This window comes from Moschus berezovskii, chromosome 12 (genome assembly GCF_049115385.1).
Source record: "Moschus berezovskii isolate FMDL1 chromosome 12, NW_MosBer_1.0, whole genome shotgun sequence".
Taxonomy (NCBI): Eukaryota; Metazoa; Chordata; class Mammalia; order Artiodactyla; family Moschidae; genus Moschus; species Moschus berezovskii.
In genome coordinates this window covers 271,426-295,542 of record NC_142471.1, presented here as the reverse complement: position 1 = coordinate 295,542, position 24,117 = coordinate 271,426, and the positions used below count along the sequence as shown (strand labels likewise).

General features: G+C 47.5%; 1 pseudogene; it reads right to left on the bottom strand.

The window, feature by feature from the left end:
* The window catches only part of LOC148775909 (uncharacterized), a 32,401-nt pseudogene extending 14,691 nt beyond the window's left edge, over window positions 1–17,710 (bottom strand).
* Between the last annotated feature and the right edge of the window lie 6,407 nt (window positions 17,711–24,117).

The following is a 24,117-nucleotide window of genomic DNA, read 5'->3' as shown; positions in this document are numbered from 1 at the left end:
AATTCCATGAAGTTAGATCTCATTTTAGACTTTAGAGAGCCAAGCTATAGAGTCATACCATAAATCTTATGACAGAGGGATGGAACAGCTTTGAAGAAAAGGAACTGTAACCTACTGTACAGCCAAGGAAAATAACATAGCTACAAAGTTCTATGCCCATAACACTTTGTATTTAGGGGTCAGGTCTGTTCAGGAAGTTAAGGGAATTATTTAAATCATGCACTGAGTTTGCTATCAAATAGGAGCAAGTAGAAGAATTAAAGCGGGAAAAAAGGTAAAACAGCTGACTAAAGTGAAAAGGAGAGAAATTTATTGAGCAGAGTGACTGAGATCTTAGAGTGTCGTCTGGACAGATATGAAATGAAAAATGAGATCGTGTTCTTTTTTATCTTTGTGCAAAAACTGGAAAACTGTTACTGGCTTTGTGTTGAGGTTTCACCCATTTTGCTGCTTTCGGGACACTGCTTTGCTTAAACACTTGTTCGTGGCTGCATTGTTTTCTCCCCCCCCCTGTGGTGTTCAAAAGAATAAACATTTTCTTACAGATTAAGGAAAACTTCCTTCTTTCTAGAAAAAATAAAATAGTATTTTTTAAAAAAGAAAATGAGATCTTAGAGGCTGGATGAGACCTATCTAAGAATGGACAGGAGAAGCATTCATGCAACCCCCTTCCTAATGAAGAGGTTGCTGTGTGTCTGCTCCAAGGTCAGAGACGGTCACTCATCCCAGGGAGGAGATGGGACTCGTTTCCCCAGCAGTCCTTGACTTTGGGACACGATTGAGGGGCGCCTCTGTAAAGCTGCAGGGTGCCCTCCCGATGAGAACCCTGGGTAAGCTCCCTCGCGGACTGAGACTCCTGCACAGTGTTTGCACAGGTGTGAGTGACGAGGACCGAGAAGACGGAATCCTCAGGCGCTGAAGCGTGCATCGGAAACTGGCACTGTTATCATCCTCGCAGGTGGGAAAGCAGGAATTGCCTGTGCCGGGTGGGAGCTTCCTAGGGAAATTTATGGAACTGGGGTTTCCCTACAGGGAGAGGCACAGAGCATGTAAGACATCCTCCAGAGGAGCCAGGCAAGATGAAAATAAACCAGGTCAGTCCTGAATCCGTTATTGATCTGAGGAGGGCATGCCTCCTGAGTGGGTTTGAATAACTCAGGAAAGTGAAGCTAGATAAGATTTGTTTGAACATTATATGCTTGGAAAACGATTGACTCCCTAACTTGGTATCACATACTCTGAGGGATCCAGAGAGACAAACCCAAGAGGAAGAAGTTAGAAAGACAAGTGTCTGGGTCAGAAAAGCACTATGAAAGCAAACAGAAAGAAAGCGCCAGGCCAGCAGAAAGATATGGTTCTACTCCCCATAGGGAAGGTGAGGGATCCTTTAAGAAGCAGGTTAAGCTGCTATCATCTCAGCTGTAGCGTTGGGAACAGGGGGATGCAGACACCAGAGGCCTGTCACACTCAAGCAGGAAACAGATAGATGAGAAGGAAATATTAAAGGCCCAGAAATTTCAAAAGCAGAAAAAAGAGAGGGTCTTGAGGAGCATACCATACAAGATGCTCTTACTGGACCCTTGGATGCAGGCTTCAGAGCCACCCCTGAGCAGCATCCTGGGGATGCTCAGAGTGAAACTGGCCAGACTCATTGAGGTTGTGAAAATAACCAAGAGACCACCCAAATGAGAACAAACAGAGGCTGTTTCCAGAGTCTGCTATAGCAAGGGGATCGCCCATCATCACTTGTGTTTGCCAGCAGCTCAGGGAGGCAGGGGATGGGGGAGCTTTACAGTGAAAAATAGGGAAGACATCAAGAAGGCAGGAGGAGAGGGGATGACAGAGGATGAGATGGTTGGATGGCATCACCGACTCGATGGACATGAGTTTGAGCAAGCTCCAGGAACTGGTGATAAACAGGGAAGTCTGGCGTGCTGCAGTCCATGGGGTCGCAAAGAGTTGGATATGACTGAGTGAACGGAACTGAACAAGAGTGCTCTGACTGGAGGTTGAAGGCACAGGGAATCTGGAAGCGGGCTAACCAGAAGTGGAGCACCTTATGTTTCTACTCTGGGGAACAGAGTCGGCTTTCTCTGGTTGCTCATGAGTTGGAACTGCGAGCAAACATTTGGGAAGCTGGTGGTCGCTGACCAAGTCTTGGTTGTCTGGGATGATTGCTGCAGAGCTTCGTGATTTGTCTTCCTAGACTAATTGCTGCAGAAGTTATGGGTCAGAGTTCTATTTTCCTCTATTGTCTGGCCATTTGTCTGTTTGGTCTCTTAAGAGTGAAACTGTTGTAGAAAGCAGATTGTACGGACCTGCACATTTCCATAGTAGGAACCCCATGACTTGGATAGTAAATGGCTGACCACAAAAAATGTAGAGATTTCCTGGTTCTCAGCATTTTTCTGGCCTTGTACGTGGCCCTGGGCATGTACAGAAATGTGTACATGTGTGAAATCATCTGGACTTCCTGGGATGTTTTTTTCAGAGATCTTTACAGACTTTGCTTTTCCTTTTAAGTTTCTTTTCAGCTTGTTGTCTGTCCCAACTGTTATTGCCGCCTCAGGCAAGTGCAATATTAAACAATCGCTGCTGACTGTTTTTGATAAATACCCCTGAGGAGAAGGTTACTCACTCGGAGTAAGCGCTGAGTCAACTCCCATAAAGACTTGCTTAATGACAGTGTCCAGGGAACTGCAAGAGAGGTCAAATAATAACAATTCTCCAGAGTGCTGATTTGGGGAGGTCCAAGGCTATCTGCTTCCCCCAGTGGCTGCTAGTTTTCACTTTGATTGTGGAACTGTGGTTTTCAAGGTTACTGTGAAGCTGGATAGGGGAAGGGATGAGAAGAGAGCAAGTTAAAATGACACAATCCTGCCTATTTTTACCAAGATTTGGTTCTTTTCCTTGGTTGTTGCAAACCTTTTGTTAATTTCCAGGGTTTCGGAAAAGTTGACTTTCACAGTTTTGCTGATTCATTGCTTTTCTGGAGAAGCAGATTTTCAGAGGTCCTTACTCTCACATGTGATAGCTTTGGTGCTGCTTCCACTGAAACGCATGTGCTTGCCTTCCTTCCTCAAACCTGTAGCCATCCGTGTTCCAGGCTCTTTCCACCACCACCCCTTTCCAGACTATCTGGGTAAACTGTTAGACATTGCCCAAGAGTCAAGATTGATCCATCCCTTCACCATCTCTTTGTCCAGGCAAAGTGGATAATCAGATATACTACTTCAACTTTTGCCCAGGTAAGGATTCCTCGATATTTTTTTCACAATGTTTTAGAGAGAATCAGTAATATTTCTGTTTGACTTGTGCCACAATATTTTGTAGACCGTCTGTACACCAGACTTGAGTATTGTCTTCCTCAAATGTTCATAGGAAAGTTCCACAAGGCTGTAGGTATAGATTAAGAGAGAAAGGGCAATGCAGAAAGAGTGATTGCTATGGGCGTCTAAGCCAGTACAATGTACTACTGCTTTCAGGGCCTGGTTAAGCTCAGTCTTGGATAAGCCATTTTCATTTGATGATGGATGAATGCTATGTATACCCACCTTTATGGTTGGTGGTCAGATAATGACGGAAATTTAGTGATGGGAAGCTCAGACAACAAGGTCACTTGATACCCCATGCCAACAACTATTTCTCAAAATTAGGATAATTATAGGCAGAAGAATACATGGCATTACTCTGAATTCTATACGTATCTGCCCTAGAACGCTCCAATTAGGGTTTACCAGATGTCCCGTTGTTGTTGTTTAGTTGCAAAGTCATGTCTGACTTTTTGTGACTCTGTGGACTATAGCCTGCCAGGCTCCTCAGCCCATGAGATTTCCCAGGCAAGAATACTAGAGTGGGTTGCCATTTCCTTCTCCAGGGGATCTTCCCGACCCAGGGATCAAACCCAGGTCTCCTACATTGGCAGGTGGATTGTTTACCACTGAGCCACCTGGGAAGGCCAGATGTCCCATTCAGTTCAGTTCAGTTCAGTTCAGTTCAGTCGCTCAGTCGTGTCCAACTCTTTACGACCCCATGAATCACAGCACACCAGGCCTCCCTGTCCATCACCAACTCCCGGAGTTCACTCAAACTCATGTCCATAGAGTCGGTGATGCCATCCAGCCATCTCATTCTCTGTCGTCCCCTTCTCCTCCCGCCCTCAATCCTTCCCAGCATCAGAGTCTTTTCCAGTGAGCCAACTCGTCGCATGAGGTGGCCAAAGTATTGGAGTTTCAGCTTTAGCATCAGTCCTTCCAATGAACACCCAGGATTGATCTCCTTTAGAATGGACTGGTTGGATCTCCTTGCAGTCCAAGGGACTCTCAGGAGTCTTCCCCAGCACCACAGTTCAAAAGCATCAATTCTTCGGCGCTCAGCATTCTTCACAGTCCAACTCTCACATCCATACATGACCACTGGAAAAACCATAGCCTTGACTAGATGGACCTTTGTTGGCAAAGTACTGTCTCTGCTTTTTAATATACTATCTAGGTTGGTCATAACTTTCCTTCCAAGGAGTAAGCATCTTTTAATTTCATGGCTGCAATCAGCATCCGCAGTGATTTTGGAGCCCCCCAAAATAAAGTCTGACATTGTTTCCACTGTTTCCCCATCTATTTCCCATGAAGTGATGGGACCAGATGCCATGATCTTCGTTTTCTGAATGTTGAGCTTCAAGCCAACCTTTTCACTCTCCTCTTTCACATTCATCTAGAGGCCTTTGAGTTCCTCTTCACTTTCTGCCATAAGGGTGGTGTCATCTGCATATCTGAGGTTATTGATATTTCTCCCAGGAATCTTGATTCCAGCTTGTGCTTCTTCCAGCCCAGCGTTCCTCATGTCCCATTAAGCATCCCTATTTGCCACTGCATCTCAGGTACCTGGTGAAACGTTTGCAGAATGTTGGGCCCTTAAACCAAGTAGCAAGCGGTGGTCCAGTGGTTAAGACTTCGCCTTCCAGTGCAAGGGCTGCAGGTTTGATCCCTGGTCAGAGAACTAAGATCTCATAAGCCTCAGGGCCAGAAAACCAAAGCATAAAGCAGAAGCAATACTGTAAGAAATTCAATAAAGACTTTAAAAATAATGGTCCACATTAAACTTTAAAAAGATAAAGCAAGTAGCTAGGTGTCTTTCATTAACCCTTGTAGAGACCAACCCACATGATCAACACCTTGGGTTGGCAAACTGTGGCCTACAAGCCCAATCTGGTCACATCCATTTGTTTAAATATCCCCTATGACTATTTTCACGCTACACGCCTGGAGGTCTGAGTGTTTGTGACAAAGACCAGATGGCCCACAAAGCCTAGACTATTACCTGACTCTTTACAGGACTTGTTTGCTGGCCCCTAGCCTCTACCAGTGGCTCCTTTGCCCTCTGAATTCCATGTAGGTTCAGTCCTAGGAGCATGGCAGAGGTTGAAGGGAAGGAGGAGAGAGAGCTGGGGGTTTCATTCCTTTAGTTTCCTCTCTTTGCTGCCTCAAGTTCAGGACTAAACGTCTCAGGTCGTCTTGGGGCCCTCCTCCAGTCAGCCATTTCTGCCTCTGGGTTCTGGTAATGTCAGCCCATCCTGCCCCTTCTGGTCCAAGGAGGACACCTCCTCCCTGCTGTCCTATCCCTGGGGCCCTGTGCTGTCCCTCATGGTTTCTGAACCTTTGCCTGTCCTTATGCAATGGCCCTTTATTAAGCTCTCCTTCATTTAAGGACACCTTCTGCTCCTGAAACTCTGCCTGACACAGCAGATTTACAGTCCTCCCTTTGTAGACAAATATGTAACTCTGTCGTCCTAATTTTACAGAAGAAAGAAGATGCTGAAAATAATTGCACAAAGATGGTACCAGTAGGTATCTGTGCTTTGTGAAATCATCAAAGATTTGTATTATATCCTCTTTGCTTTTCCTTGACTTTATATGGTGATGAGAGATTACTTTTGTGCTAAGGAAAATGTTAAATAATATAATCAAGAAAAAAAAAAAAGCCCAAACTCTTTGGCTTGGACCAAACCCCACTGTGTCCTAAAGCTCCGGGGTCTGCGATGTCTTTTCCGGGAGGTCGTGTAGAGGATGGAGCGGCCGCCGCCTTTAGAATCTGCAGCTCCCCCTGCACTCAGCCTGCAGTGACAGAGACGGACGGGACACACACAGATGCAGTCCTGTGTGAAGGAGAGCTGCACGGCACAGACAGCCTGGAGCTAAAACTCCCCTCCAGGTCCTCCCCACCATTCTACACAGAAGGAGGAGCTTTCTCCCCTGAAGAAAGGAAGAGACATGAAGATTGATTACGTTCAGCTCCCAGCCAATCCCAGTCTCCAGCTGGTCTCGGGGATTCCTTACCCCAGTTGTTGAAAGCTAACTAATAACAAATAATCATGACGAAAAAGAGACCCCCTCAAAATAATGCATCTCCGCATACATACATTTTCTATATAGACCTACTGTCTTCTTGACTTAGTGCAGCAGCCCACTGATCTGACTGCTGCCCCTGCTCGCCCCATTAAAGGTGATCTGTTCCTGGAAGGTGCCGGTCTCGTTCTTCTTCTGAACCTTGCCTTCTCTAACACCCAGTGTGGGTGTGCATGGCACATACACACACATACACCACGTGCATGCACACCCACACACACATCACCACACACTCCAGATACTCACTATATACACATACACCCCACACACTGTATATGCGTACTTACCACATACACACACACATGCATACTATACACACACACCTACACACCACACACACACCACAGCACAAACACTATATGCACACACACCCCACATACAGACTATATATACAGACACACCACACACACGCTATATAACACACACCCAGCACACACACACACACACAAACATACACCCCTCCCACACACACCACATACACACCACCACCACACACACCCTACATACAGACACACACACACTCTATAACACACACCCTGCGCACACACACACACACACACCACATATACACCACAACACAAGCACTATATGCACACACACCCCACACACAGACTATATATACAGACACACCACACACACGCTATATAACACACACCCAGCACACACACACACACACACAAACATACACACCACCACCACACACACCCTACATACAGACACACACACACTATATAACACACACCCCGCGCACACACACACACACTCCAGATACCCCCTACATACAGACACACACTCTGTAACACACACCCCGCACACACACACACACCACATATACACCACAACACAAGCACTATATGCACACACACCCCACAGACATACTGTATATACATGCACACCACACACACACTACATAACACACACACACACAAACATACACCCCTCCCACACACACCACATACACACCACCACCACACACACCCTACATACAAACACCCCACAAACACACACACCATGTACACACACACCACACTCTCACACCCACCACTTTCACACACAAAGGACAGTTGCGTCGGCCCAGTGTACCTTTACTTCAGGGGCTGCCACATGTCCTGTCCAGTGTGACTAGTGTCTGCCATGCCTGCAGCTGATGGTCCTGGATTCGCGTTAAGCTGAAGAAGCAGGGTAATACTCTATTTGCAGAGTTCTTTGTCTGTGTAGCTTTCTCCTTGAGTATTGCACACTGAAAATTCTGTCTCCACCTTCCTAACCTCTGACATTTGTCTCTTCAACTCAGAGAGCTTGCCCGGTTCTGTTTCAGCTCTGCATCCCTACTGTGGTTTGGAAATTGCCTCAGGGCAGAATGATGGGGTAACCCTAGGTTACTCCTCCTTTGTTTCTTCTAGAGATCACAGTCCTGAACTGCCTGTTATCCGACATCTGAAAATACGTGTGTCCCATGTCCCTTTCTCCTCCCAAGATTTCCAGTTGTTTATTACAGAAGGGTCATTCTCGACTTTGTCACTCCCTTACCCTGACTGGCACACACAAGTTTTGAATACCTGCTTGCCCGAATGAGTGAATAACATAGAGAAATGGACTATGATTCGTGAGCAGGATCAAAAGATCTGCACCTTGGGGAGTGACGAAAGCCAGCAGACTCAGGGAACCTTGGGCAGGAGCTGAATTGTGAGGTGGCTTCAAGAAAGGCATCTGCTCCTCCAGGAAAGAGAGGTGGCTCAACATAGTCTTTCTTAAAAATATTTCCTCTATTTATTTATTTGGCTGTGCCAGGTCTCAGTTGCACCAAGTGGGATCTAGTTCCCTGACCAAGGATTGAATGTGGGCCTTCTGCACTGGGAGTGCAGAGTCATAGCCACTGGACCACCAGGGAAGTCCCAGCCCAACACAGTCTTGCTGTGGTTTTGTGTTGCAGAAAAAGCTTCTGAATTGGGCCCCGAGGGACCCGCATTCTATTCTTAGCTTTGCTACAAGCCAGCACTTCGAATGGTGCATGGAGCTATGCGATCCGCTTTAACCAATGAAATATTAGTGAAACCCATCAGTCACTTCCAGGTGGCATCTTTAAAGGCTGTGTGACATTTGTCACATTCTTCTTTTCGCTATATAATCATGTATCTAGAAGCTAGTGACCCAAGTTGGACATGTAGCGTGAACAAGAAATGAATTTTTTGCTTGGCTGAAATCTGGGAATTGTTTATCAGCCAAGCACAGCCAGTCACATCTGGACTCATGTAAACGCTGTCCGTGCGTTACTCAATTACGATTACAATTTAATACTTCCTAGAGTCTCTGAGTCGTAATCCTTACTGTGGATGAGGGGACCAAGGCACAAGGGGTTATGTAACTTTTCTCAATTCACAGCGTTGGCAAGTGGAGGAAATGAGTCAAAAATTCAACTCCAGGGAGTGGTCTGCAACACTCACCGCTCAACAGAACAGTCAACAAGGGTGGGGCGGAGGGAGAAAGGCGCCCGGGACCTGGTGACGGTGGGGGGGCCCAGGAGCCGCCGTGCGGGGCGGTTTTTCACAGTCTGTTGCAGTGCTTGGTTTCATCTCATTGCTTTTTCCTTTCACTTGCAAGCTTGGAGAGAGTCTGGAAGTGTCCCTGAATCTGCTTTTGACATTTTGTATTTCATGCCCATGAAGTTGTGCGGATTTTTAATTGTTGGTTGCTTTTTCAGAATAAATGAAGAAATTATATTCAAAGGGATTCCTGCATGCCACATGGAAAGCCTTTGATGATGTCTTGGCATTTGAGGAAATGAGCTTCTAAATGAATAAATAGCTATTGTATGTGATTGGACAGAATTTAAATGGCAACAAGGAAGGACCAAAAATAGCTATTCAGGTCTCCCCTGGCTCTGGGGTAATCCTTTGAATACTTAATTGGATTTTCCTTCAAGTGCCTATTCCCCCCGCCTCTTTTTTTCCTTCCTTTTTCCTTTATTGGAGTATCGCTGATTTACAGTGTTGTGTTAGTTTCTGGCGTACGGCAAAGTGACTCCATCATACATCTCTCTCTCTCTCCATATATATACATATACACACGCATATATATTTTCAGATTCTTTTCCATAATGTGTATTATTTTCCACTATGGTTTATCACCCGATATTGAGTGTAGTTCCCTGTGCTGTACAGTAGGTCTCTGTTGCTTATCTCTTTTATATAAAGTAGTGTGTGTCTGTCAGATGTCTTTCAGTATCTCCAGCAGTTTGAATGGAGCAAACTCATCAAGTCTACTCACGAATCATGATGTCAGTAGAGGGCATGGAGTCAGCTGAGGAGAAGGATCCAGGGAAGCCCCGGGAGTGGAGGGGGGACGGAAGTGGAAACCATCTGGGTCACTGGCCTCAGGGATGCCCCTCCTCTGAGCCCTGCTGGCACCCAGGGCTGTGCCTGTCATCTTGTATCAAAGCCGCACTAACTGCTCATGTCTGCTAGTCTCTCAATCCTTTCTCTGTCTCTAAGTTAACCCACAGCCCCGTATGGACGTGTTCTATACGTATTGTGATACATTTCCTAAGGTAGAACCCAATATGTGGAAAACAATGACTGTTTAATAATTATGGTTAACCAGAAAATGGGGATTTGTTGAGAAGGAGGATGAGAAATGCTTTATCCATCTCTTTCTGGAGGAGAAACTTGTCAGCTATCACCACCCCAAAGAAAGCCCTAGAAAAGCCTGTTGGTCAAAGAAAGCTGTGTGTTAGACATACTCCAGCCTCAATAGCATCTTAGTAGTACCTCATCGGAAGAACTGATGCTAAAGCTGAAACTCCAATCCTTTGGCCACCTCATGCGAAGAGTTGACTCACTGGAAAAGACTCTGATGCTGGGAGGGATTGGGGGCAGGAGGAGAAGGGGACAACAGAGGATGAGATGGCTGGATGGCATCACCGACTCAATGGACATGAGTTTGAGTGAACTCTGGGAGTTGGTGATGGACAGGGAGGCCTGGCGTGCTGTGATTCATGGGGTCGCAAAGAGTCGGACACGACTGAGCAACTGAACTGAGCTAAACTGAACTGAGTACCTCAGAGGGGACCTCAGGGAGGATATTTATTGCACTTTGGGTCTGGGTTCGATGATTTTAAGGAGAGTCTTACAAGGCAGAGAACTAATTAGTATTAGACAGAACTTATGACATAGTACTTTATGGAATATAGAGGTGAAGGTTTCGAGGTGCATATATTGGTGCATAAGCTGGTAGGGCTTTTTTCTGTTTGTTGTTAAAATTATGTATTTATTTGTCTGTGTTTGGCTGTGCTGGACCCTCGTTGCTGCATGGGCTTCTTCTAGTCGCAATGAGAGGGCTTCTCCCTGCAGTGACTTCTCTTGTTGTGCAGCACAGGCTCTGGGGTGCTTGCGCTTCCGTAGTTGTGGCACGTGGGCTTAGTTGCTCCACAGCACATGGGATCTTTCCGGATCAGGGATCGAACCCATGTCTCCTGCAGTGGCAGATGGATTCTTTACCACTGAGCCACCAGGGAAGCCCTAAGCAAGTAGTTTTAAAAGCAAAGTGTTTCATTGCTTTAGAGACTTATCTTCGAAGTGTAAGTATTTCTTAGATCAAGTGGCCAAATATTTTTCTGCCTGATCCCAGTGTGGTTAAGCACTGAGGGGGAAAAAAAGAAGTATGTTTGTACATAAATATTCCACAGGGAAGTTGTTAAGGAAGAGTGCTCAGTCCCAGGACTGTTAAGCACAAAGCCTGGAAAGTTGATTGGTTTTGGTTCTTGGGGTAGAACCAAAAGAACCTGGCCAGTATTTTGGAGACTCTAAACCTCAGCTGTTAGCAAACAGCTGATGTCTTTTCTCTAACCTTTCTCAAGTGAGGATCTGTACCCTTCACATGGTACCAATCATCAAAGTTTGACCTGAATTATTTAAATCCACTGGGGTTGAGGTAAGGTGATACTAGAATCCTCTGGCAAAGAAGACTTAGTTTTCTGCTTTTCACAATTACTGAGGTTTTCACAGTGTCAATGAGCGGAGTATCTTTCAATGGGTGAAGCAGTCTATTTTGTTTCTAGTCCATCAGAAATAAGTTGACATTTGCATTTGTGGTAGTTCCTTTTAAAAACGGATTGACCCTGCATGGTTGTGTAAATGGTTCTTACCAGCACAGTGGTGTGTCCCAAAGGAGTTAATGTGGTTGCTTCTTCATCTTGAGTAAGTCAGTCTGCTCCCTACACGTAGAGAAATAAAGACCTCTTTCCTAGAGAACACAGTGAGGATAGTGGATTATTTTGCTTTTTGACCTATTGGCCATGGCATTGTAGCCCAAAGATGGCATGAAATGAAGCTGAAAATCATCTGCTTAAATGTTGATAATTTTATGCACTAGTGATTTGTGAAATGCAGGAACAATAAGAAAACATTTCTGAGCCTATAGAAAGATAAATTATACAGTCAGCATCTGGAATTTAAATGACATGTTTTCCTCTTTGGATGCAAATAACAGTTAATGGTGACAAGGGCATCGCAATCCTAATGTAATTTCTCCTCTGGAAATATGTCTTGAAAATGATGAAGCTATTTTCAGTTCAAAAGGTAACTTAAAAGAATTAAGTTAAAGGATAACCAAACCCAAAACAAAACAAACTGAGAGAGAATTGTTTGCTTTGAAAAAGCCAGATCTTGTTCCCTTCCCTATTTGTTGTTAAGTTTTCTTAGGAATATCAGTGTTTTCTCTTCATAATAATTGAAATCATCATCATCATCATCATTTATGTCACTTGTTGAGTGAATACCATGATATGGGCATGGTGCTAGACTCTTTAATTTCATGTCAAAAACTCTATGAGGCAGGTATTATTACCCCCATTTTATAGGTGATAAATTTGAAGGTTAGAGAGATGGTGTCATTTTCACAGCACATTGTCTGCCTCAAAGACTCATGAGTCTTTCAGTGTTGGAGACAGGAGGCAACTCAGAAACCATCCTTGGTTTACAGACAAGGACACCAAGGCATAGAAAGGGGAAATGACCTGACGTAGAATCTTCCTGTGGGTTGTACATCGTGGGGGACCTTGTGATTGGATGTTCACCATCCACTCTAGCTCTACATTGGAAATTCCTCCCCCTCATCCATTATTGATTCGGGAATGGATGATTGTGGCCAGTGAAGTGTGAGGGTGAGCGTGCGGCAGGGCTTTCAGGAAGAATTTCATCAGTCCCTAGAGAACTCCGAGGAGAGAAGGGAGTCATCTTTCCATTAGCCCAAGAATGATGGCAGCCCCAGTCTGGTAGAGCAGAGCAGTAGCAGGCCCTTGTATTCCTGATGACCTTGATGGAACTCTGATTCAATTAAATTTGAAGTTCATCCAACCTCTAGACTGTGTAGTTATTTTAAAGGTCTAGGGACTTCCCTGGTGGTCCAGTGGTTAAGACTGCATTCCCAGTGTAGGGAGCCCGAGTTTGATCCCTGATCGGGGAACTAGATCCCACATGCCACAACTAAGACCTGGCACAGTTCAATCAGTCAATCAGTCAATCAATTAAAGGTCTGTATGGTTGTACAGTTATAATAAGTATAGAGTAATAATAAATTCCCTCGTTACTCAATTCAGTTTGAGTCAGAATTTCTACTTGCAGCCAAAAGGATATAAACATTCAGCTTGGAGTTATCCAGCTTCCTCTCTAGCTCTGAAATCTCTGTTTTACACACACACCAAGCTCAGTGAATTCAATGAGGAGAAAAGCAAATTATCTTACATGTAAGTTAAAACAAAGAATTTGGGAAATGAAGAAGCACAAAGTAGAGATACAGAATAAGATATACATTGATCCCCAGGCCATGGGTGGAGTAGATGAAGTTTCAAATTGGAAGATTGCTTGGAGATGGTCTCTCAGATATCTTTTTTTTTTTTTTTTTTTTTTTAAATGAAGTATAGGTGGTTTGGTGGCTCAGACCATAGAGCATCTGCCTGTGATGCAGGAGACCCAGGTTCGATCCCTGGGTCAGGAAGATCCCTTGGAGAAGGGAATGGCAACCCGCTCTAGTATTCTTGCCTGGAGAATCCTGTGGACAGAGGAGCCTGGCGGGCTATAGAACATGGTGTTGCAAAAAGTCAGACATGACTGAGCGATCAATACTATAGATGATTTACAATGTTGTGTTAACTTCTGATGTATGGCATATTGGCTGAGTTATATACATATATACATTCTTTTATTAATATTCTTCTACATTATGGTTTATCCCAGGAGATTAGATATAGTTTCCTGTGCTATACAGTCAGGCCTTGCTGTTTATCCATCCTATATATAATGGCTTGCATCTATGAACCCCAAATTCCCAGTCCTTTTCCTCCTCCCCCCACCTTGGCAACCACAAGTCTGTTTTCTATGTCTGTGAGTCTGTTTCTGTTTTGCAGGTAAGTTACTGTGTGTCGTGTTTGAGATTCCACATGTAAGTGATAGCATTCGGTATTCATCTTTCTCTTTCTGACTTTCTTCACTTGGTATGATAACCCGCAGTTGCATCTGTGTTTGCGGCAAATGGCATTATTTCTTTCTTCTTTATGGCTGAGTAGTATTCCATTGTATGTATGTACCACATCTTTTTCATTCATTCATCCCAAATACTAATTTTGAACAGAATCTCGAACATGGGAGTTGATCTGTGTCAACTGGATGCAGCTGTACTAGTGTACCACTCTATTCAGTACACTAGAATTTTAAAATGAAAATGAAGCTTCTAGAGCCATGATCGTTTTTGAACTGTGACTCCACTAAGTGGATAACAAAGACATGGATATCTGTGCCTCTGCAGGCAAGATATTATTGAGGGGTTTAGACTTGACCTGGGACTTCCCTGGTGGTCCGGTGGTCAAGAATCCCAGTGCAGGGGGCCTGGGCTCAATCCCTCGTCAGGGACTAGACCCCTCACACCACGACAAAGACCCTGCATGCCTCAACTAAGACCCAGCACAGCCAACTAGATAAATAAATATTAGTAAATAAAAATAAGTATTAGACTTGACCCACTTATTTTAGAAGTTTGAGACCTGTAGAGACATAAATATTCATCTGCTTCTTTTTGTCTCTCCAAACATGGCCTTTTCACACCAAAATAAAGTGTGTGAGTTTTGTCTGAGAAATATTGAATTCCTCTCCCATATGTGCCTCACTGTTACCTGCTTCCCGAGAGGTCAGAAGTTTCTAGCTAGAACAAGTATACCCACCCACTCACCTCCACCTGATTAGGAATCCAGGAGCAAGTGAGATTAGGGCTGGGGTTACCCTTTGGTGGGCCACTTAGCAGTGTTTTCTTGCTTTGTTTAAGAAAAATGGTCATATTCAGGGTAAGTGCCACCTGTAAGTTAATCATTTCCAGTGAGTGATAACAACCGCCTGTCACCGCATCAGTCAGGATTTGCTAGGTTTGCTCTAGTAACAGATAAGGTCAAAAATTTCTGTAGCTTAAAACAACAAAGTTCCTTTCCCACTCATCCAGCCTGTTAAAAGTGGGCTGGCTACAGTTTTGCTCATCATAATTGCTCAGGAGCCCAGGCTGATGAGGCCCCATGGCAATTTCCAGTTCTGGAGGCAAGGGAACATAAACGTGGCAGCTGACACACTGGCCCTTAAAGCTTCTGCTCAGAAGTAACACGTGTCACTTCTACTCATATTCTACTGGCCAGAGAAAATCCAGCAGACTAGGAAGTTTGCTCCTTCTGAAAAAAAGGGGCACTGATGTGTTTGAACTTAAATACAGCCTGCACAGTCTCTTTGGTCTCAAGAACATGAAAAGCCAGACTGGGCAATGCAGATTTACTTCACTCTGTATGACAGACTCTAGGTCCATCCACGTCTCTCCAGGATGACCCTGTTCGCTCTTGTTAGTGGTTGAGTAATATCCATTGTATCTGTGTACCGCATCTCCTTTGTCCATTCATCTGTCATCGGACATTTAGTTTGCTTTACCTGAGGCTGCTGCTGCTGCTAAGTCACTTCAGTCGTGCCCGACTCTGTGCGACCCCAGAGACGGCAGCGCACCAGGCTTCCCCATCCCTGGGATTCTCCAGGCAAGAACTCTGGAGTGGGTTGCCATTGCCTTCTCCTTGCTTTCCCTCGGTGTATTTTAAACAAAAGGCAGTGCTTTCTACACATGGTCTGCGTCTTGATTTGCTTTGGTTTCGCACAGCAGTCTCAGAAACTCTCGCCTGAGGAGCTGCCTTATTCGTCCAGACGGCTGAGTGGTGGTCAGCGTGCGGCATAGCAGAACTGCTGGAACCAGACCCCACTGGTGGGTTTAGCGTGCTCCCAGTCTTTGGCTAGTGCACACCTTGCTGCAGCGAATACCCAGTGATCTCACACACGTGTCTATGGGCTAAGTTCCTGTCACACTGCTGTCCTTGGAGGTTATTCCAGGCAGACTCCCGAGCGCTCGGGACAAGGGTCTTTTTTGCTCACAGTGCAGCCAGATCACGGATGTCTGGTGCTTTGGACCTTCTCCACACAGTGTGAATCGACCGCACGTGTACTCAGCTTTGCAAATTTGCTTTAGTCTCTCCTCCCTTTCCACCCACCAGGCCTGCCTCCAGGGTAGGGACCGCTTATCTACTCGACATTTTATCACTCTGTCCCTTTTTTAGCTCAGAGCACAGAGGGCGTTATCCCCACGGCATGGAGTGATGGGTAAGGGGTCCCCTTTGGAAGCACCCATCCACAGGGGTGACAGAGGTTGGCAGGCACCTGCCTGGCTACAGAGGTACCTGAAAACATTGATGGTTTTAGCTGAGGGGGCCTCGTCCGTCACCTCCACCATGTCCTCATCGTCAGAATACTCCTGGTAGATGTCGATGGCGTTATTCTGCTTGATACAGTGCTCCATGATCTGCGGGGGACACAGCGGGAGTCCTTAGTGGTAAAGGGAGGTCCTTTCAGCCTGACCAGGGCTGAGATGGAGTCTGTGAGGGATGGGAGACATCCCGCAGTCTTTCCCATCCTTCCAGGCCACGGATTTTCACTGGGGGCAATCTACCCTGCAAAAGGGTGGAAATTGGTTCCAATTGTTTTCAAATTGCTTCTTGGGGGTAAAATAATAACATCACCTTTTTTTTTGTACAAAGCACAGACATACATCTTGTGGTTGTTGTTCAGTTGCTGACTCTGCAACTCCATGGCCTGCAGCACGCCAGGCCTCCCAGATATACAGATAGTACGTGAATATATAGTACACCTTTGGTGTTACATTTTCACTGGGGTGGGGGAATGTCTCAAAAGGCTTGTTGAGAGACAGCAATGTAAAAAAAGGTGAAGAAACACAGTTCCAGCTAAACAGAATTAGTAGCCACTCTGTATATGGCATCCATCTCCTGTTTGCTCCATCCAGAAGGCCCTCCCCCATTATTCCAAATGTCCAACAAGGAAAAGCCCAAGCTCAAGGCCTCCTCCTCCAGGAAGACTCCCCTGATACCTTCAGCAGGAAATCAACTCTCCCTCCTTATGGGGTAAATAGCAAAGCATTTCTTCTCTCACAGCCTTCCTTTCAATGTTCGACTGTGTGGCACATGCGTGCTCAGTTGTGCCCCACTCTTTGAGACCCCATGGACTGTAGCCCAGCAGGCTCCTCTGCCCATGGGATTTTTTCAGGCAAGAACACTGGAGGGGATTGCCATTTCCTTCTCCAGCGGATCTTCCCGACCCAGGGATTGAACCTGCCTCTCCTGTGTCTCCTGCACTGGAGGGTAGATTCTTTACCTGCTGAGCCGCCTGGGAAGCCCCTGTTAATACTGTGATACCCCTGTTTTTGTCTTTGGCCTCCGGTGGCTCACAAACTCTTTAGGGTGGGACACATGTGAATTTCATTTTTGCAATCTCTAGGCTAGAAGCTCCATCCAAATGTGCTGAATGAATGAATGACCCCTATCGACAGGTAGCTGCTGGCTGGGGTTCCTTGGGGTCTCTTTGCCCAGAGGGTTTCCCACTTTCCCGATTCCTCCAATGCCTGTTCAGTCATTGGACCTCCCTGCCTTACGCCTGGGTCTGCTGTGTGGACCTGCCTACCTGCTCCCAGACCGAAGGTTCCATATGGGACGCAGTGTCCTGCCTCAAGGAGCTATAGCTGCTGAGCCTGACATGCAGTTGGGGCAGCAGTGATGGCTGAGACCCTGACCGAGCCGAAAGAAGCCTTCCTGAGCCCAGCTGCATGATGGCGTTGATGTAGTTCTCGTCCTTCTCCACCTTCTTCCAGAAGCGGATGGTCTGCTCCAGCTCCAGGGGGTTCACGTCCTTGGGCCAGCCGCCCTCGATGTGGTTGACCCCCCGGGTCTTCATCTCAAAGTGCTCTGTGTTGGCCTAAACAGAGTCACAGGTGATAAGACGCCCAGCCCTCCTGGAAGCACGTGGCCACTTCTGCAATCCAGAGACCTGGGGCTCCCAGGTCCCTGGGCTCTGAGCGCTCGGGAGGGACTCGGGAGGCACCCTTGACTGGAGCCACAACGTCTTCAGGTACCAGCAAGGAGCTTTCTGACCCCAGGTGGTCACGAATGTGCCAGCCTGTGGAGTTAGTAACAGCCACTTTGCCGTTGATGCCGGTGGCCGGGAGAAATCCAGCTGTGACCTCACCTCAACCCTAAAATCCCAGGGGAGCCCTCCCACCCATCTGCTCTGTGAGACCCCAAAGAACAAGGCGACTAGTCCTACCATTTGCAGTGAGACGGGAATCGAAACATAGAAACACCTGAGAGTTTGGGTTGCTTGCTCATTCTCTGCTGCAGCGAGGATGGCACAGATGCAGCTTTACCCTTTAGACTCACCTCTCTGCCTCCGTTTCAACCCCTCACCCCGCACCTTTTCAATTGTGATAAAACGCACGTGTGCTTCCCTGGTGGCTCAGACGGTAAAGAATCCGCCTGCCAATGCAGGAGACGCAGGAGACCCAGGTTCGATCCCTGGGTCAGGAAGATCCCCTGGAGAAGGGAATGGCTACCCCATTCCAGTGTTCTTGCCTGGAGAAGCCCATGGACAGAGGAGCCTGCTGGGCTACAGTCCATGGGGTCACAGAGTCAGACACGACTGTGCTACTAACACTTTCACAAAATACACATAACGTCACATCTACCATTTGGGGACCTGCCCGGTGGCCCAGTGGCTGAGCCTCTGCAGGCCCAATGCAGGCAGGGGGCCTGGGTTCAATCCCTGGTCTGCGAACTAGATCCTGCATGCCACAACTAAGACCCGGTGCAGCCAAATTAATGCTCAAATATTTTTAAAATAAAATCTACCATGAAGGGAGGTGAGGTGAAGTCACTCAGTCGTGTCCGACTCTTTGCGATCCCATGGACTGTAGCCTACCAGGCTCCTCTGTCCATGGGATTTTCCAGGCAAGAGTACTGGAGTGGGTTGCCATTTCCTTCTCCAGAGGATCTTTCCAACCCAGGGATCAAACCCGGGTCTCCCACACTATAGACACAGACACGTTACCATCTGAGCCACCAGGGAAAATCTACCATTCTGACCATTCCAAAAAACGCTCAAGTTAGTGGCATTAAGAACATTCACGATGTTGGTGCAATCATGAGTCCTATCTAGTTCGGAACTGTCTCATTACCCCAAATGGAGACTCCACACTCACTGAGCTCTCACTCACTTCCTTTTCCTTTATAAGCCATTTCTCACAAAAGCTAGACGTCTCAACAGGGTGGAGTCATTGGCATTGGAGACCCCAGTGAGGCACGGAATTCATGGCTGTCATCTTGTTTAGGAGGCTACCGTGAACAAGACTGCGCTGGTCCCAGCGACAGCAGCTCACCCTGGGGAAGCAAGAAAGTCCATGTGTTTGAACTGGAAGTTATTGGAAACACTCATCATATGTTTTGGCCAGATCACTGTGATTTTCATGCTGCTGATGTAGGAACATGACAGTCTAAGCTTCTCCCCGTAGTTGTTGACATAATCAGGAGCTGATCACCTGCTTCGGGCAGACCATGAGAAATCTGGGATTTTGAACAGCAACACGACCCTCAGTTCTCCTATCTTAGAGGCGCCTCTGACCGGAACTTGCTGTGGGACCTTTGCTTTCTCACAGGCTGGGCGGGCCCTGTGGGTGTGACTCCCTGGCCCCTCAGACACTTCTCCCAGCTGTTGTTGTTGTTCAGTCCCCCAGTCGTGTCTGACTCTTTGAGGCCACATGGACTGCAGCTCGCCAGGCCTCCCTGTGCCTCACCGTCTCCCGGAGTTTGCCCAAGTTCATGTTCACTGCATCGGTGATGCCGTCCAGCCATTTCATCCTCTGACGCCCTGTCCTCCTGCCCTCAGACTTTCCCAGCCTCAGGGACTTTTCCAGTGAGTCGTCTGTTCGTATCAGACGACCAAAACACTGGAGCTTCAGCATCAGTCCTTCCAGTGAATGTTCAGGGTTGATCTCCCTTAAGATTGACTGGTTTGATCTCCTTGCTGTCCAAGGGACTTTCAGGAGTCTTCTCCAGCACCACAGTTCACAAGCTGCACCGAATACCTAAAACAACTCTAGCAAGAGTCTTAGAGGGGAAGCCAGAGAGAGGACATCTTGATTTGCATTCGCCTGGCCCAAGGGGTGGTTGGTGCTGGGGCTTGTCCTGATCCTGAGCACCAAGGTGGGATTGGGCATGATTCTGCCCTCATACATCCAGCATCCGCACTGGTCCACTAACTGGCTTCCCATGGGAGGGGAGTCACGCAGTCCCACTTACCAGCCCTGACCCACAACCCTGCCAGACCACACCTCCACTGGCCCGGCCCTTGGCTCAGGGACCCACCTCATGTTCCGACATGCTGGTGGAGCACTGCATACCCGTTTGCACCAGGTTCCGCTCTATAAACTGCTTGGCCAGCTTGGGGTTGGGCGGGATGTCGATGTTCAGCTCTGCCTGGCGGTCGGAGAAGTTGCATTGTTTCCCAAACTCACTGAGCTTCTTCACGTACACGTACACAATCTCCATGGTACCGGCTGCTGCAGGGATGGGGGAGGGTATGTGGTGAGGGCCCCCAGCTGGCTACCTCTTGGTCTCCAGGAGCCCCACCACTGCGGGCAGCTCCGTGTTTCCTCTCTGGTTGTGGGGGGAAGGCTCCTAAGGGATTTGTCCAGATGCTGAGCTGTATTTGAAAAAATAATCTATGGAGTGATGACTACAGGCTAAGCGTTATCTTGCTTGGGTCTTACAGTTGCCCTCTAAAGTGGACAATGAGATCACCAATCCACTTTGGAGGACCCTGATATTCACAGGTACCCAGAATGCCTTGCCCAGGACCACACAGCCAACAAGTGTTGCCCCTGGTCTACCCGACTCCAAAGCTCTAACTCACCAAATGATACAGTTCTTGCTGAGCTAATATGATTATCCAGAGGCAAGGAAGAAATATTGATGGTGATTATATTGATCTAAATTCCCTGCCACACCCTGGACCTGGTAATGATTTCACTTACTTTGTCAGAAAACACTTGTTAAAACCGTGAACAGGGACTTCCTCAGTGGACCAGGGGTTAAGACTTCGGCTTCCAGTGCAGGGGTGTGGGTTTGGCCCCTGGTCGGGTAACTAGGATCCCACAACCAAAAACCCAAAACATAAAACAAGCAGTAGTGTAACACATTCAATAAAGACTTTAAAAATGGTCCACATTTAAAAAAAATAAAAACTGTGACTAGTCAAGACAGATGATATGCTGGCATAAGGACAGACACACAGATGAATGGAATGGAATTGAGAGCTCAGAAATAAACCTTTACATCTACGGTCAATTGATTTTCAATGAAGGTGCCAAGAACACAATGGGGAGAGGATGGTCTTTGAAACAAATGATGCTGGGGACGCTGTACATTCACAGGCAAAAGAATGACCCCAGGCTCCTACCTCACGCCATATGAAAAGACTCAAAATGACTCAAAATGGATCACAGAAGGGGGTGCAGGTTCAATCCCTGATCTGAGATCCCACAGTCAAAACAAACAAACGAAAATACAGTAGTGATTCTCAACTTTGGCTACACACTTAGAAACACCTGGAGGGCTCTGGAAAAAACACCACGATGCTCAGGTTGAACTGTAGACTAATTAAATCATAATCTCTCAGCATGCAGCCAAGGATGAGAACCACCAATTTAAAGTGAGGGCTCTTAATCTCACAATCAACGTTCTCAAATCCGGAATGTCCCTTCAAAACATAGAGATTCCCAGTCCCCCTCCTGCAAACATTGATCTATATGTCTGAGACGACACTTAGACCTTTGTACAGTCACCCCAGACGACTATTAGGACCAGATATGTGTCTGTCCTTCCTCCCCCGACTCCAGGGCTTCAAGGAACCAGACGGGTGGGTCCAGACTGCTGTCCCCTGAGCTGTAGGGCCAAGAGCTCTGCGGCAGCCTAGAAGCACGTGCCTGGGTGGCCTCAGGCCCTGGAGCAGCTGGGGCAGGGGGTGAGGGCGATGAGGGTGCAAGGTTAACTACTAGGTCACTTTGCATCCACAGGCGTTGTTTGTTGAAGATGGTACCATCCTCCTAACCACCTAGTTCTCAGCCCCAGAACAGCTCATCCTGCATCAGACTCGCAGGGAGCAGTATTTTTTGCTCTTTCCTGTGGTTTGGAAACGTTTCTACCCAGGAAGGGTAGAAGCAATGGCTTGGAGAGGAGAGGATGGGGACAGAAGCACAGAGGACAGCAGGTTGCCTAAGGGTTCATTTTTCATGGACAAGATAGAGCCTCGTGAAAAAGGTTGCACACCCAGGGAGCATCTCCCTGGCCACCAGCACACCGCTGAACGACAACAGGGCTGCACCTGCGCCCCCGCCCCTCCACCTCCCAACCCTCGTGCCCCAAGGACTGCCAGGCGCTGCTAACTACAGGCTGCTTATCTCTCCCTCTGTGAAGAGACAACTGCCATGAGACAGCCAGCTCCTCGGGGACACAAGGGATCTTAAGAGCATGAGGAAAGCCTAGGAAATAGCCTCTTTAGCCCAGATCATATTTTTAACAGCTTTGCTTTCCTTCTTGGTGCTTCCCAAGGCCAAGCCAGGAGCGAGAACAGAGGCATTGTTTTCTATCTGGAGGCAGACAGGAGGGACATTTACAGGCTGGCTGGGTGATGGGAAGACAGCTCATTCATTCAAGGACCCAGAGCGGGCTCTTTCTCACAAGCTGGTGGAGCATGAAGATGAATGGTGAGGTCAGAGCTGGGGGGGTGGTCTCAGGAGGTCTCTCCCCACCCTGGCGAGACAAGTCTCACAGGCTGGGCTGCGCCAAGCAGCGCCTGAGTAAGGCTGTCTGCAAAGGGGGCTTCCAGGGGAGGCAGGAGCCGCCTCACTGCCCTCTGGGGCTTTGGGGGAGGAGATGCCACCCGTGGGAACTTCAGTCCCACAAGCATCTCAAACACAAGACCACGTGGAATTAGAGACATGCTGATCTGAATGCCAAATATGCAACCACCTCCGACGTCCTGGGGCAGTCAGATCAGAACCTTCACCAAACATAAAGAGAACACTCGGCTTGTGCAGTGATAATGAGCGAAGTGATTCCTGGAAAGAACCTCCTTTAGCTTCAGGGAAAGGAGAGATGAGGGACTGGTGGGGGTGACTGAGAAGGTCAGTGTAGGAGCTTCACGGGCAGGAGAGTGGAGGGTGGCCGCCTTCCCCACCGCTGGACTCCTGGAGTTACAAAGGTGACCAGGCCTCTCCTTCTTGTCCCTGGGGCAGTCTCCAGTCTTTGTGCAGTGTCTGGCTGGACGAAGGACTGGAGGGGGAGGGACTTCCTGCCCTCTTTCTTCCGTCTATGCAACTTCTAGAACTTGCAGTCTTAAGGGACTCACTCGCCTTCAAAAGTGGCTGATTTCCCTGGGAATTCCTTCCTCTGCTCCACACTGGGGTCAACCTGGGATGAGCTCCAAGAGGTGGAGAATGAAGACAGCCAGAGGTGGGAGGAGGTCCCCAGACCTGGAGGGTGATGTGGGCCTGTGTTTCCCTGCTCTGCCCACTACAGCACTGTCCCCTTGAGCCAAGACTATGCTCTTTTTTTTTTTTTTTTGATGTGGTGCTAATAGTCACTGGGCTTCCCTAGAGACTCAGTGGTAAAGAATCCACCAGCCAATGCAAGGGATGTGGGTTAGATCCCTGGGTGAGGAAGATCCCCTGGAGAAGGAAAAGGCAACTCCAGTATTCTTGCCTGGAAAATCGCACGGACAGAGGTGTATGGCGGGCTACAGTCCATGGGTCACAAAACAGTCAGACACAATTTAGTGCCTAAACAACAACAACAACGAATATCCATTAATAATGACAGTCCATGAGAGTAACGATTCCTAATTAGAAGACTGTGGTCTTCTATTCACTCCCATCCCCAGTGCCTGGCACAGAGGGGGGCCCTCTCCTCCCTTTGTCACATGCGGAACGTGCGATGTGACCCCAATCTGCCAGGACACTCCCCTGCTCCTCCTCTTCTGATGTGAAAAAGTCCAGCAACCTCACGATGGAAGAGGGAAACACTGGTTTGAAAGCTGGGAGAAGAATGCACTTGTGTGGTTCAGGAGACCGTGAGAAACCGTGAACTTGTTGCAGGAAGAAGGAGCTAACCCTCCGTGTGACCTTCAGCACGATACCCAGAGGGCATCCGGATACCCACTGGGGGTTCAGGAACAGGTGCAACGTTGCAGAGGACCGGCCCCTGCAGAGGGGCTCAGTAACTCTAACGCCCTTCCCTCCGCTCTTAGCGGAA